The sequence below is a fragment of the Crocodylus siamensis genome, chromosome 10 (assembly GCF_052110815.1).
Source record: "Crocodylus siamensis isolate JL-2025a chromosome 10, ASM5211081v1, whole genome shotgun sequence".
NCBI classification, from domain to species: Eukaryota; Metazoa; Chordata; order Crocodylia; family Crocodylidae; genus Crocodylus; species Crocodylus siamensis.
The window spans coordinates 51,267,257-51,283,241 of record NC_143404.1 but is presented as its reverse complement, the minus strand read 5'-3'; the positions used below and the strand labels follow the sequence as shown (position 1 = coordinate 51,283,241).

The 15,985-nt window shown below is 46.1% G+C and overlaps 1 protein-coding gene across 4 annotated transcripts in view; it reads right to left on the bottom strand.

Annotated features, from left to right (window-relative positions):
• L3MBTL1 (L3MBTL histone methyl-lysine binding protein 1) overlaps window positions 1-11,863 on the bottom strand; it is a 45,845-nt gene extending 33,982 nt beyond the window's left edge. The window contains exons 1-2 of one of the 4 annotated variants that reach the window (XM_090064563.1): window positions 10,660-11,863; window positions 815-869 (exon numbers count right to left, since the gene is read on the bottom strand). The gene's annotated coding sequence lies outside the window, so the exon portion shown is untranslated. Of the gene's footprint in view, window positions 1-814; window positions 1,919-10,659 lie in introns of those variants that run through there. The other 3 variants (XM_090064560.1, XM_090064562.1, XM_090064561.1) reach the window with 3 other exon arrangements.
• Window positions 11,864-15,985: the final 4,122 nt, after the last annotated feature.

The window sequence follows — 15,985 nt, the reverse complement described above, 5'->3', positions numbered from 1 at the left end:
TTTAAGTTTTACATATATACACATATAGTTGGGTTTATAGTTATAATGATAGTCATAAAGAGCTTTTATATGAAGTTCTTGCAAAATAATCATGTCCAGTTATTTGAGTACAGGAAGCTGAGAGAAAGGCAAGTACAACTGTATGGAAACTATGCCCCTTCCAGAAACTGTAAAAATAGTAAATAAAAATAGTATTTTATTTTGCTTCTTGTGGTTTAAAGGTGTGTCTATGATGGTAATAAAAAAATATAAAATATAAGGTTGCACAGGGCACTCTTTTTAGCCCTTTGAGTATTTGCTGTCGTAGTTGGATATTCTCTTTCTTTTCTCCACCAAGGAACTTATTAGGTATCTGGACTGAGAGACAAAGTCCACAACCAGTGGGAGATACAGTCTCTACTGCCCCTCCAGAGTGAATGTATAAATTACATTTTCAGCACCAAAGGTTAGATGTTACAAAAGCATCTAACTAAGGTAGAAGCCTAAGTCCCACTGAAAGCCAAAGGGAGTTAGGTGCCTAATCAATTTAGGTGCTCTGGTAAATTCTATTAGGCATCATCTGCTGACACCTAAATCTGCCCTCAGTCTGATATTTCAGTTTTGTGAACAATATGGGTTTTGAAAAGTCTAATCTGGATCTCATATTTTTATGATTATCATCAATTTCAGTGGATTTTTTTTCAAATAAAGTATCTATCTTTGTATGTCAGAAACTCCAAATACAACAGCATTTTGTGCTAATGCAGGGCAACCCTGGAACGAAGAAAGTCCTAAATATAAAGTAAAATAAAGCAACCTAAGTTCAATGTCTAACCTGAGCCATAGTCCAGCAGCAAGACTTCACCTCACTTTCATGAGGAAGACCAGCACTGTAAATACAAAAATCAAACAATAACATGGGGAAAAACCAGGAACAGTCAGATGACCAAGGTAGGCCTTCCATTGGGTTTCTGCACAGACGTGAGTAATGATTTTCTCTGCTTAAAAATCCCAAATTCTCTAATTAAACTCCCCAAAATCTGCATTTTTCCATGATTAAAATAAAACACCACTATATACAGGTATCAGTTGAACACAGTATTCTTTTGATACATTTACAATTTTAAAGCAACCTGGAAGCCTAATAGTGCCTCAATCATTATAATAAAATAAATTCTAAACATCTATATATTTTGGCGTTTGAATTTGGTTTTCTTATCATCGAAAATCAGAGCTCCCCTTGCCCCCTTTGCTCTCCAAGATGTAGGACCGACTGCAGCTGTCGCCCTCACTGTTTTGTGGCACTGGACAGCCCTGATATGCCAGTGACCCTCATTTCCAACCCACAGCATCCTGGCCCTGCCAGTGCCCCTCACTCCTGACCCACAGTACCATGGCCTTATTGGTGCCCCGCACTCCCAGCCCACGGCTCCCTGGTCCTGCCAATGTCCATCACTCCCAACCTGCTGTCTCCACGACTCAAAGGGAAGAGGTGTTCAGGAAGAATGGTTGTTCCTCAAGGGAGCCATCCTGAAAGCACAAGTAAAGGCAGCAAAAGGGCACAGCAGCCTCCTTGACTCTGCAGGGAACTAGTGGACCTCCTGCATCTAAAAAGAAAGACCTATAATGGATAGAAGGCTGGATCCACCCCAAACAAGGAGTACTCTGCACTGGTCCAGACCTGTAGGAAGCAAACCAGGAAAGCCAAGGCTGTGACTAAACTCCAATTGACTACACATATTAAGGGCAATAAAGAGTCCTTTTTTAGATGTGTGGGGAGCTGGAAGAAAAGCAAGGGTAACACTGGACCCCTGCTAAACCATACAAGTCAACTGACAACTAGCACCCAGGAAAAAGCCAACCTGCTCAACAGGTATTTTGTGTTGGTTTTTCACCAGCCTCAAGGGATGGCCCTGCCCAATACAGTATGGGACGGCCAGAGCGAGGGAGAACTATTACCCCACATCAATACTGACCATGTAAAGGAACTCTGTGAGAGGTTGGACACCTTCAAGTCAGCTGACCCAGACAGTTTACACCCCAGAGTACTTAAGGAGCTGTCAGGCATCATAGCTCAGCACAGATCTTCGAGAACTCATGGCACTCAGGCAAAGTGGAAGAAGGCCAATGTGGTGCCAATCTTCAAGAAAGGGAGGAAAGTAGATCCAGGGAACTACAAGTCCATCAGCTGACCTCCATCCCCAGGAAGATCTTGTAGAAAATCATCAAAGAAACCATTCTTGACAAACTGGCTGAAGGCAACTTCTTGAGGGATAGCCAGCATAGGTTTGTTGCAGGTAGGTCTTGCCTGACCAATCTCATCTCCTTCTACAACCAGGTGACATATCACCTGAACAAGGGAGAAGACATTGACATCATATATCTCGACTTTAAAAAAGCTTTCGATCTGGTATCCCATGATCGTCTTACAGAAAAACTGGCCAACTGCGGCCTTGGCTACATCACAGTCCACTGGCTGGGGAATTGGCTTCAAGGTCAGACCCAGAGAGTGGTAGCTGACCAAAGTCAATCACTGTGGTACACTGTGACTACTGGGGAACCCCAAGGCTCTGTCCTTGGGCCTATCTTTTTCAATATCTTTATTAATGGTGTGGACATTGGTGTCAGGAGCAGACTGGCCAGGTTCGCTGATGACAACAAAATTTGGGGTAAAGCGTTCCACGTCTGAGGACAGGATGGTGATCCAGGCCAACCCTGACAGGCTCCGAAAATGGGCGGATGAAAACCTGATGGCCTTCAACTCCAAAAAAATGCAACATACTCCACCTTGGGAAGAAAAACCCACAGCATGGGGGCAGTGCTATGCTTGCTAGACCACAGCTGAAAGGGATTTGGGGGTCATGATTGATCACAAGATGAATATGAGCCACCAATGTGATGTTGCAGCTGGCAAAGTGAGCAAAACTCTGGCTTGCATCCATACATGGTTCTCCAGCAGGAGCCCAGCCGGGTCTGCACTGGCTAGCAGAAGCGGCGGCAGAGCCGCGTGCCGCTCGGGATGGGACGGGATGGGACGAGCCTGGCCGGAGCGGCAGGAGCTCAGCTGCATTTTCCCTCTGCCTGCACTGGTCAGTCCTGAGCGGTATATGGCTCCGCCACCACTTCTGCTGGCTGGTGCCAACCTGGCTGGCCTCCTCCTGTCCCCAGCAGCACATGGGAATCCAGCTTCATCTGCACGCTGCTCCAGATAGGACAGACCCGCCTGGGCCAGCGCAGGTAGGGGGAAAGTACAGCTGAGCCCCTCCTGCTCCGGCTGGTCTCATCCTGTCCCAAGAGGCACATGGCTACTCCTCTTCCTACACGCACCGTGTCAGCAACATCAAGCTGACACGATGTGTGTGGGAACCTTGTTCCTTCCCCAGCCCTTCAGCAGCCATTATGAAGCTGCTGAGGGGCTGGGAGAGGGACAAGGGGTGGGAACAAAAGTAAACTGTGTTTACTTTCATTTCTCATTGCAGCACTGAGGGGCTCAGAAAATGCATTGGCGGGCCGCATGGCAGCCCGCGGGCCGTATGTTGGACAAGCCTGTTCTAGAGTCACATGACAATGCAAGACTCTCTGCTTTCATTTAGCACAGCAGTGGTTAGCCATGTGAGTCTGAAGCACACAGAAGGTAGGGCAGGGTGCCACATTAGATACCAACTGTTTCAGAGAGACATGAAACTTTCATAGGTAACAATTTACTTTATCATATGCTACCTATGCTGTTTAGTGTCCAAAGTGTCACCCTGCCCTACCTTCCACCTCCCTTTCATTAAAACAAAGAAAAAGAAAACAAATAAAAGTAGCCTCGAATATATTACTTAAAATCTAATAATTTCTGCAAGATTGATGTTGCTGACACTACCACTTTGCTAGGAGTTTTAATCTCATCATTGCATTAACTACAAACCTGTTCTCCACATATAACTTACAATGTCCCGTTCCCTTTGGACAATGAGCTGTATGTCAAGCACATGCAGCAATTGGGTCCAGTTCCAAAGAGTGGATCAGTCTCCCAAGGAAAGATGGGGGAACTTGATACTATGGGCTGTCCAGCTTGAACACAGAAGCAGACTGACTTCTCAGATTCATGGTGCAACGATGAACGGACAAGTGTGTTTCTGTGGTACATTCCGCCATGAATGGAGTCAGGGCAAGTGGAAAGGGGTTTGCAGCTGATCTGAGCTTGGTTGAAGAGCACATGCTGATCCACTTGCGCAGTGCAAAGCCAAAGGATTTGCAAAGGTTATGGTGAGCCTGAGAGTGATCCTAAGGGCACACTCTCCAGCCTTTTCTTCAGTTAGCATTTTCACATGCTCTTCAAAAAGAGCTAGCAACTTATTGTTATTAAACAAAACCCGACATTAGCACTCAGAACAGCAGGTCACCCAGAAATTCACTACCCAAGGCCCTAATTTCAGCAAAATGCTCTCATAAAGTGTTGCCAACTCTTCTAATTTTATCACAAGACTTGATCATTTGCTGTGTTTTTCCCCTCAAAAACCCAGTTCCTGGAGTCAGGTGACCATGTGAGTCTCAGCTTACATTTTATACAAGTAAATTAATAAGGCTTGTTATTCTGGAGCAGTTTGAAAGTGTAACCCCTGGAGATTCAGAACCCAAAAAGCAAAAAGAAATAATCCAGTAGTTGTTGGGGGGGTGGGGGGAGGTTGTGATTTTTTAATACTTGGGGTTGCCAATGCTGCTTTAAATATGAAGTGTCCCTGACTTCAGGGGGACTAGTGAAGTGCATAAAGTGAGATGTGTTCAAGTCACTTGCTGGTTCAGAGACACTTCAGTCCTGCACTCCATAGCAAATAGGTGCGAATAAGAGGTACAAGTTTTTAGAACAGAGGTTCTCAACCTTTTTTTAGAATCAAGACACGCCTCAGAAAATGCCAACTCTTAGTTTTCACTTGATTTTTGACTAGAGAAAAATAATAGAGTAATTCTTCTGTTGCAAAGAACTCAGAAAGACCACAACAGGGCAGAATGGTCTTAACACCATGGATTCCTGTCAGCATCCTGTAGGTTATCTTGTGAACCATGTTTGCACACCTAACTGTGCTAACGCACAGTGTGCCATCCTTAAAAGGATCTCAAGGCACACTGGTTGAGAGTCATTGTCATAGAAGCTACTCAAAGCCATCAGTATCACCAAGAACAACAGGAAAACACAATGGGCTTCACTGAAGACAATGACATCATTCCCATGGACTTCACAGAAATAAAGGTTTTGCCTTAGGGATTTCTATAGCCAGTCATATCACATGCAATGTTCTTTAAAAAAATAAACAGCCAGAAGATATTTCCTGAAGCAAAATAACTGCTGTGTTTCAAACATTTTCATCTCCCCTCCCTAATTCAAGGGCTGTTGCCAGCTTACACTAGCTAATAATGTAAATTTAACATAAAAAAGTTTTCTACAGCCCAAGCGCAATAGGCGTGTTTGGCAAATATCATTAAAATATCCCAATAAGAACAACCATTTTCATACTACTACACATCCCCTCTGCAGCGCTTAAACACCAAATATGGTCTGCAAATGTGAAAGGGGCTTTTTGTACTCAGTTGTTTAAAATGAAATAAAGTAAGAAGTAAACAAACAGTCACAAATGACTTACATTTACAGAATTATTTACTGTGTAATACAGCACAGTCGCAACTTACACCTATTTAACTTAGGCAAACTGGGCTTTACGCACTCGGCTGCTGGGGCTGGCCGCCGGGTGCCAGCTGGGGCACGTTGCGTAGTGCGGCGCTGCGCAGCACCGCATGGTATTGCATGCACGCGCCTGCATAGCTGGGGGGCTCACGCTCAGCTGGCCGCCTTGTCCAGGCCCAGTGGCGGCTGCTCGGTGCCGAGCCCGGTGATTTCAGTTACAGGCGATTTCAACTATACACGCTGACCTGGGAATGTAACCCCCGCGTAAGTTGCAACTGTACTGTACTTGAGGACTAGAGTCATTAGCACTATGGCAAATGCACCATTTATAAAACATGGCTTTTAAGATGACGGTGATTTTTAACCACAAAGATTGTAATAAGTGGAAGCTTGGGGGAGCGCGGAGGGGGGCATGATCGGGGGTCAGGAAAACAGACCTTATGATGAGAGGGAGGGGGCTATGGGACTCTTCAGCCTGGAAAGTTGCAGGCTCAGGGGCTATCTGGTGGCCGACTATAAGTTTATCAGGAGAGCTCACCAGGATCTGGGGGAGCGTCTGTTGAGCAGAGCACCCCAGGGGATGAAGAAGTTGAATGGTCACAGACTACTCCATGACCATTTCAGGCTGGATGTAGGGAACTTCTTTACTGTCTGGGCACCCAAGGTTTGGAACAGACTGCTGCCGGAGGTGGTTCAAGCACCTACTTTGAACACCTTTAAGAGAAACCTGGATGTTTTTCTTGCTGGGATCCTATGACCCCAGCTGACTTCCTGCCCCTGGGGCAGGGGGCTGGACTCGATGATCTTCTGAGGTCCCTTCCAGCCCTAGTGTCTATGAATCTATGAATAAAGTCATCTATAGGAAAGTTCAGGTGAAAAGTGGATTTTTGAGGAAGAAAGGACAGGTGGGAACGGGAAAAGGCTTGTTGAGAAAGGGATGTGACAACCTTGAGGTCAGACTCTGCCTGTAGTACCTGTGACAGTGTTGTCCTCACTACTACCAGTATTGCTCAAACACTACCCATGGCTAGAGGCCTGTGGGATTCTCCTTGGTAGTGTGAAGCCGTTAGGAAACATCTCTCGTGCATCGGTCAGTCCCAGTCACTTCAAAAGAGCTGCCTGTGTGAGTGCCTGGGGGCCCCAATCTTACCTGTAAAGTCAGTTGCAAAACATAATTTAAATGGAGCAGGATTTAGCCCTGAACTCTTGGTTATTATACAGGTTCCACTTTGGCTCTTTATTAATATGCATCACACTTCATTTTCGCTAAGAATAACAACTGTCTACTAAGAATAACTGAGCTCCCCAAAGAAATTATAGGCCAGACTCTATTTCACCTATTAGCTAAGTGGACCTAGGCACTTAACATGTGGTTCTGTTCCACCCTGCTTGAGTCCCTAAAGAACAGTTAATGCAAAAGGCGGGTGGGCCTTCCCCTCTTCCTCACAGCTTTTTGACTCAATGTTAAGAGTCAGACAGTGGTATACTGCAAAAGTAGATGCACTGAGGAACTTCCAGGTATTTAAACAAGGTGAAACAGAGTCATTCAACAGTTTTTCTGGTGGTTGCAATAAAAGATACATAGAAAATGTGCTGACGTGTGCATCCTTCTGTGCGCATGAGGGGTGGGGACAGAAATCCCTTGGGCTTTATTATGTTGCCCAGGCAAGGTAAGCTGTGTACTGGGCGTTTATCACCCAACTGTTGTGTGAAATCGAAGAACCTCACACTCCTGCTCTGACAAATGAACAAAACTAGAGCCAAGACTGCATGAACAATCAGCAGAATAATGTAGGACTCTACCTCAGAAACACTGTTCAGACCTACACCAGCTCTTATCTTGGCTGCTCAAGAGACCAACAAATGTGGTTGCTGGAAAGAGGAAGCCTTCTAAGAACTGGCTTTAGCCCAACTTCTACTAGGAGAGCTCATCACAAACAGGAAAAATATCCAGGAAAACTTTCACCAAAACATTTTTCACTGGAGGAAAAGAAAAAAAAAATGGATGGGAAATTTCCAGTCAGTTTGGGGCACTACAGTGCTCTGGGCCACAAATACAGGGTTTTCCAAAGTTGCCATTTTTGATTTTGATGCACATGTCCTGCTCTCATTTTTGGCAAGACTTGCATTCCCTGGAAGTAAGCCAGCATCAGATCAAAATGTGCTAATTACAAACATCACTAAAATGGCAACTATTTATCCCCTAGTTTGATGCTAGCCACTGGTTTCCAGTCACCTCTAATTAAAGAATCATCCATGAGGAAAACTCAGCTGAACATGTGAACATCCTGTTTAACTAGCCTGGCTGGTATCACACAGCACTGGACTCAAAAAGTCATGGGATTTTAACCAACCATACACATTACGTGCTGTTTGTTTCGGAGCCTTTAGGGTGCACTTAAGTCATATTTTCAGGCTTTTCTCTACAGTTGCAAATTCAAATTGTTTTAAATGAACATCGAGATTCTTGTATGATCCGTTACCTCCAGAACTGGGGATTTAACAAAAGCACCAACTAGTGACAGACGCAATAAAGCTGCAAGTTGGCCACACATGACTGCTGGGCTGTCGTCTTCCACTGCCAAAGCCAGTTGTCTAAACAACAAGGTCTGCTTTCAGAAATGCACATGCATTTGCAGGTATGGTTCCTCCAGCTCTGCACACAAACAGATAGTTCAGCCACTGGTCTACACATCTGCCTATGTGGATGCTCAGCCTATCATCCTGCAGGCTGCATGAGGATCTCTCTACCATATCAAAACTAGCTCCACATTAACCACATGTAGAATTCACCACCTTCTCGTATCAGTCTGGGATTTGTTAATACTGGTAATCAAAGCAAAGTCCCCCCGACCCCAAATAATTTCTATCATGGAGGGCTGAAGCTTGCATTTATTTTCATCACCATTGTATTTGCTGGGGGATATTTATTTTCATTTCCAAGTGGCATGAGAAATTTTTTATTGCACTGGCTGACTGCTTGTCCTGGGGAGGGGGGTGGGTGGGGTGGTTCTGTAATTAGGAGTGCCCACAGCACAAGGAGGGAGAGAGAAGAAAGGAAGAAAATGGCTGTCTTCAGCATCAGGATCAGAAATGCCAACTAACAAAACAAACTTCTACATTAAAAAAAAAACCTTCAAAGGAAAGTCAAGTTAAGAAACACTTCTCCACTGTCAGACTTCTGTCCTGTGATGTCCCTGAGGGAGAGCTGGTAGCCCAGCTAAACCTTGCACCTGTGAGTTTAAAGGCAGGGACTTTAGTTGTCTAAAAGAAAAGCCTTTTTTGTTTGTTTTTTTTTTGTTTTGTTTTTTTTGCACCAGTCCTGGAAGCACTGTTATACCAGGTCAATGCATGGAGTGGATGGAGCACGCTCCGGTTCCACCACCCAATACCAAAAAAAACCTGCTCAATATAGACCTCCTATGGAGGACATATCTGAGACAATTACCCTGGGGAGCTCGCCTACATGGTCACGCTACTTCCCCTGCAAAGCCGCAGCAGAGCTAATGCAAGGCAACAGCAGAGTCCTAGGTCTCTTTGCACTTTGGAAGTTAACAGGGACCAAAGCACCCAACCCTGTTGGTGAGGGTTACATTTACATGTGCCAATCTGTTAGTGTAAGCTTCCAGCTGATATTGAAAGCCCTATGGCCATCTCTGCTCTGGACTTAAACAGCTCTGCTTCTTGCTTTCCAGGCTCCACTCTGCCAAGGAGCTTCCTGCTTGGAGTCATTCTTATCATGGCCCAGACTTCACTAGCATCTGGCTCAGGGGCTGAGAGCAGTGGTTCCCAACCTTTTTTTTCTCTGTACTCCGCTGCTGGGAGTGTGGTTGCAGCTGCAGCCCGAGGGCAGGGGAGCTCCCAGCACATGGCACAGCTCATCTTTTCTGTGCAGCACCACTGGCACTGGCCCCACAACCCTCATTTGGGTCATGCTGGCTTACAGCAATTTCCTCCCTTTCACAACAGGGCATACCTGAGGGGCTGCTCTGGGAAAGCAAGCCATAGGAGGGTTCACAGCTACTCTCCCCCCTGCAGGAGGTGTTGTGAGATCTAACATAGAAACAGCGATTTACACATCCTACAGGCGTTTGGCCAAAAAAAGTACGAGCATATGGTGCACAAGGTTATTTAGATAAATGTGGTCTCTTTTATTAAACCAACTGAATAGTTGGAAAAACTGTTCTTTTCAAGCTTGTACGGTGACCTTTACAAGTATAACATAAGCCCACCAAGCAGAAGCATCAATGGAGGCTTAAAATATTGTCCAGAAACATTTTTTAAAATTCCATAGTTCTTTTTGAGTCACCTGTAGTTTTTCTATTAAACAACCAAGAAAATAAATTCAGACCATGTCCTAAAGCTGTGGTCTCCAAACTTTTTTGATCGCACACCCCTATCAGTAAAAAAATTTTGAGCACACACCCCCAATATATGTATATTTATATAAATATAAAGAGAAATAGAAGGCCGGATCCGCTCTTCCTTTCGACGTTCCCAAGCACCGGGCCCTGCCCCGGGGCTGCAAGTGCCGCCCTCTCCGCGGCCCCGGGCACGAGGGGCACCACAGGGGCGGGGCGGGGCGGGGACAGGGGGTGGCGCAGGCGGGAGCCCGAGGCCCCGGGCGGCGGGGCGGTCACGCGCCCGGAGCCTGTGGCCTGGGCCTTTTTTTTAAAAAAAAAAAAAAGCCCCAAAATGGCGGAATCTCCCTCCCGCTCGAGGAAACACAGGGACGCAGCGCAGGCCGGGCAGGGAGGAAGGCGGAGCGGAGCGGTGGGGCGGGGCGGGGAGGCCCAGCACACGAGCTCCCCCTGCTCCGCTCCCCCGGGGCGGTCACCTGCCTGCAGTCGCTCCCCGCCCCGCCCCGCCCCGGGCAGCTAGAGGCCGCTCTTCCCCCGCGGGCGGGGGGGGCCGGCCACGGGCCGGGAGACGGAGCCGAGGCTGCGCCCGGCCCGGGGGGTGAGAGTGATGTGATGTGATGGGCTGGGCCGCACCGGGCGCAAGGGACTCACCGGCGGTCCGCGGGCGCGGGCGCGGAGGCTGAGGCTGAGGCTGAGCCTGCGGGAAGCGCGGGGCCGCGCGCCTGCGCGCACGCGGGGGGCGGGGCCGGGCTGGGCTCCGCGCGCTGCAGCCGGGATCGGGGTCTCGCGGGGAGGGGGCGGCCAGGCCGCCTGCACCCCGGCCTGTTCCCGAGGGGCCGGGCCCTGCTCCGGGCAGCGCGGCGTGTCGCTGGGGCCGGGCCGCCACACACGGCGTCGTGGAGGCGAGAGGGATCGACCTGGGTTGGGCTGCAGAGCCCAGCCTGGCAGAGGGAAGCTAGTGGCAGGGCCAGGGCCGACGGGGGCAGGTTCCTGGTTACCAGGCCAAGGCCGTACACTCTGCTCCCCCTGCCCAAGCCGGGCGCCGGCAGTGCGGGAGGGCAGGGGAGCAGAGCTGAGGCTGGATTCTGGGTCACGGCTTTTGAGCACGTGGCATGAACGGGTCTTCCTCTGCAGCCCTGCCCTCCGCAACACGGAGGCTGCTCCTAGTGCCTGGAAAGCAGGTGCTCTGGGCCAGGGTGCAAGGCTGTGATGGTGCCAGTTTGGGTCCACCATCTGCCCCTGCTCCCGCTCAGTCAAAGTGTAACCAGGGGAAGGCGGACTTAAAGGGTTACCACAACTAGAAGGGTGCTGGCTGGTGACTAAGCAGCCTCCACCCCCGGGTCCCCCTGGTATTTCAGCAAATTCTCTAGTTTATTGTTTCAGATACTTTGGAAGGTTTCAATTTATGCAAGCAAAATGTAACTCTTCTGTTGCCATAACAATGCAATGCATTTCTTCATCCATGCGGCAATGTCAATTTTTAATCGCAGCACATTATTTTGGAACGTGATTGCATCATGTTAGAATTTGGGTTGCTATAACAACTAGGCAGTTAAAAATACATCTGGTAACTGCTTTACACTTGGTGTTGGGTCCGGGAACATTCTTCCAAGCAGGGGGTAACGGAGTTAGTTATAAGGGGGAAACGGAAATTAAATCTCTCCACATGCACACAGACTGGAGACACTGAGGATGTTCCTTAACATCCTGATACAAATGCTTTAATAGTCCACACTTTATTAATAGTATCCTTAAAGTAAAAATATAAAGGCCACACAGCCCAGTTTGGGATTTTTGTAATATGAAGTGACTTGTTTTAAATTGAAATGAAGAAAAAACTGCCAGCTTCAGGAAAGCATATTAAAATAACTTCAACTTATCGAAAATTATTCGGTGTACTCTTTATTTGAAAGAGAAATACCCTCTTGGGTTTTTATTTGAGTATACTGGAAATTTGGAAAAAAGCAGCATATAGACAATGTGTTAGATCTTGTGTTTGTAGAAAGAGTATGGGGGGGAAGAAGGGGAGTAAAAAAATCGTGGTCAAAACAAAGGTATAGAAGGAAAGGGCTAGATAATGCTTCTGAGTGGTATAAATCAAAGCTACATCCCTACATGGAATAATGAATGCTGTGTTTTGTTTTAGTAATTTGCCAGGCACCAGTCAGCAGCAACAAGGACCAGGTTCAAATTTCAGAGTATCCAATAAGTTTTCACTGTGGCTCGAGCCCCCACCCAGAAATCTGGGATCACTGGATTTGGCTGGGGTGTCCCGCATACATAAAACCCCCTCCTGACAAGCAGTGTAATCACAAAACACAGATTTATTACAGAAAAAAAGGCAAGGGAAACAAGGGAAAGCACGAAATGCAATTTAAAACACTACCAACTACAAGGTCTCTAGTTTGCACCCCTTCTGGGGAGACTCCAACCATACCCAGGCAGTCTGAGACATGCTACTCAGTAGGAAAGTCCTATGAGCTACCTGCTCCTTGGGTTTCATTGCCTCTTTGGGAGCTGCCATTGAGCATAGGTCCTTTTGTGGTGCAAGGGGGCCCTTGTTGCTCCCTGGGAAGCTGTAGGGCACCAATCTGCACTTCTCCATGGTAGCTCTGAGGAGGTAACTTGCGGCTTCAATCAGCATACTGCACCCCCAAGATTACTACTCAGTCCCCCTGCAAAAAAACTCAAAGGGCCAAGCCTATCTGTGTGGGGGCCTGGACTCAGCAACAAAAGAGTGCCAGGCCTATCTGGCTGCAGTCTGGATACCTAGTCCTGGCTACACAACTAGGTTGAGACGCAACCATTGCAAAACGGTGGGGCTGAGCCTATGCTGGCCACTAACTACCTAGTTAGTTTTCTCCAGGGATTAATACCCCCACTGCATTATCTCACTCAAGGCCTTAAACCTGGCCCAAATCTGCCAGCCCTGTAATCCTGGCCAAAGAACAGTTAGGCATTTAATCTTGGCCAAAACTGCCAGGCTCCAACCCTGGTTAGTCTGCTCCAGGGATTAATACCCCCATGGTACTATTCCACTCAAAACCCAGGGGAAGAAGGGGGAAAAGAGCAGGAGAAGCTTAGTCCCAAATTCTGAGACTGATTTTTTCTTCCTTTACCTTGTATTTTCCCTTCACACTGATCTCCACAGTATAGCAGTTGTTTCTGTTTTGGTCTCACCAGCTTCAAGCGTTGCCCAAAAGCAAGCATCAGGTTCTCACCCTTGCTCTCTCCTGCCCAGTTTTGACACTAACATTGTTCTTTGTAATAATTTAAGCACCAAAAATGGATTCATTTTTCTCTTAAAATGCTGGCTCAGATGAAAGAATGGATGGCAAGGAGCCTAGAAACTGATATGCCTAGGTCAACAATTCCTATCCAGCCCAGGTTGGCAGGAACAGAAATGTGTCACTGTTGGATGGGCAGTTTCAAAGCTCTGCCTTGTATGTAGGTAGGCCTATAAAGATCGAGACCATATTTGATATTCCTGAGGCACTTGCACTGACAGCTGAGAGGTTAAAGGCTAAATGGACCATGGAGTTTCTCAGTTCGGCCTGAAACAACACTTCTAAATCATGTGCTAGGACTCAAGAGCCTTCTGGTGTTGGAAGCTGTCACGCTGACACAGTGAATCAGCACTAATATCACTTAAAATCCAAACTACATCTAAAAGGAAGTCAAGTTTTCTGTCTGAACTCTCTTTTTGGAGGAAATCTGGCATGCAGTCTTGCCAAGTGCTGAGTATTCCTGCCCTGATCCAGGAACGTTTTTGAGCTTATGCTTAACTTCCAACACTTGAACATCCAGGGGCTGTTTGGAAGTCTGAGTGAAAGCCAAGACTGCAAGGGGAAAGATCAAAGTACTTTGGCAGACACGTATGAGAAACCAGAACAGAGAGAGTGCCACTGACATGCCTCACTAGAGCTGTGCACAGAAAGCATGCCTCATGAGCCTATAGAGTGGACCAAATGCTGCTGTCTCAAAGTTGATGGTAATAGTCCCCCTCACATGAATGGACCACAATCAAGTTTCTATGCCTACCTTTGGAAATGCTGTCAGTCTTTCATTTCACAGAACTGAATCACACAGCTCCTACACACCTTCGAATCGAACATTTGCATGTGTCAATAAAAAGACCCAATTTGAGGCTTTTGATGACATAATTAAACCCTATGAATCAGGGTAGGTTTAATTCAGGGTTTTAAATAGGCTATTCCTCTGGTTTTCTCTTTATGGCAACACATCTGCTTCAGTAAATACAGGAAACTATTATTTGTAGCAATGACTGCTTGTGTTGCTAGCCTTCCATAAATGCAAACATCAACTGTAATAGACCCAGCACAGGAGAAAGGATTCAAATCAGTCACCTTGAGAGAAGCTGACTCATGGATAGCAACATGAAAGATTCCAGGTTTCCTGCTAATAGCGCACACTGAAAAAGCCCCATGTTCCTTTAACATCGCTATCACAAATTATCATAATCCACACAATGAAGCATGGTACAGAGTTGCCCAGGATGGGGACTCAACATTATCTGGCTTCTACTCCTGATACTGTCACTGCCCTTGGGCAACAAAGTTCACTGCCCAGTGCTTCTGTTTCCTCTATCATAAAACGGGGGTGAGACAACTGGACTTTTTTTGTAAAGCACACAAAGATTTACTAGAAAGTGCTAGACCGAGGTTTCCTATTATTAAAAGGCTCAATGCCACCGCACAGAAGTTCAGAAGTCATCCTCTGGAACAATATAACCACATCAGATTTGATGCAGTCTTCTATTATTTGCATTAATGGAATATAGGGTTTCATAAACTTATTTAATGTAATAGTATGCCATCATAGCTGGGTTGACATAATTTTGCATGGTATAAAATGGCAGAGTAGCTGTCCCTAGAGTTGCCACTGTCCCAGCCACACGACTTCAGGGCCACTTACAATGGCAATATAGGGCTTTTTTTTTCTTTTGCATATTTTTTCTTATGCAGCTTACTAAGACTTGTAAAGCTTAAACACCCACAAATACATCAAAGGCTACCCAAACGGTCTTATAAGAATGTGGCTTCTGCCTAGACCTTCATACTATCTTTTCCCACATAGAAGGAAAGGGAGTTGCAGGCATTTGAAACCAGAATTGGAACCCTGATCTGCTTTAATAAATACCAAACATCAATCAGAGTCCAACACAGCCTTCACCATGCCAAGTTTGCATCCTGATTTCACTTGTTGAGCACTTTTCAATAAACTGTTCTTTTTCTGGATAAAATCCACTCTGTTCAGTTCCTTCCCAAGGTAAACGCTTCAGGAGAAGAAACATTTAAGCTTTTTTCATGAAGTTATTAAACAAACATTTGCTGCTGTAAAGTATGTTTATATCACACCAACTAACCCTATGATAGCTGGTTTTCCATGACTGATGATGCATGTCTTGACTTGAAGATGCACAGATTTCAACAATAGCTGTTATTTCCAAATCCAATTTGTAAAAAGGTGGATGAGTTAGAGCTTGAAGCTGTGAACCTCTTCATGTTTCCACTGCACCCCATACCTCCCCTTGCCAATAACAGAAAGGGTACTAGTTGCTGAATGTTTTTTAATCTAGAATCTCCACACAGAAATTACCACCAGTTTTTGTTTTTTAATAGATTAAGCTACAATGGTTCAATGTGTGCCTACTTCTGAGTTTAAAAGCAATTTGTTGCTTAGCTTAATCTTTTAGTGAATTAAGCTAAATCCAAATAACCCCTGAAAGCTGAAATGAGAGGATCTATATACAAACTTGCACCCATTCGCCAACTGGATCTGAACACATATTTGGCTGAAGTCAATAGAAGCTGAGCATGAGCAAAGCCCTGAGAGCTGAGAACTGCTAGTCCTGCTAAGATTATACTTAATTTCACTCCACCTTAAAATAAAAATGAAACACAGGCCATTTAAACACATGCCTGTTAATGAAACAACCACAAGAAGTTGGTAAATG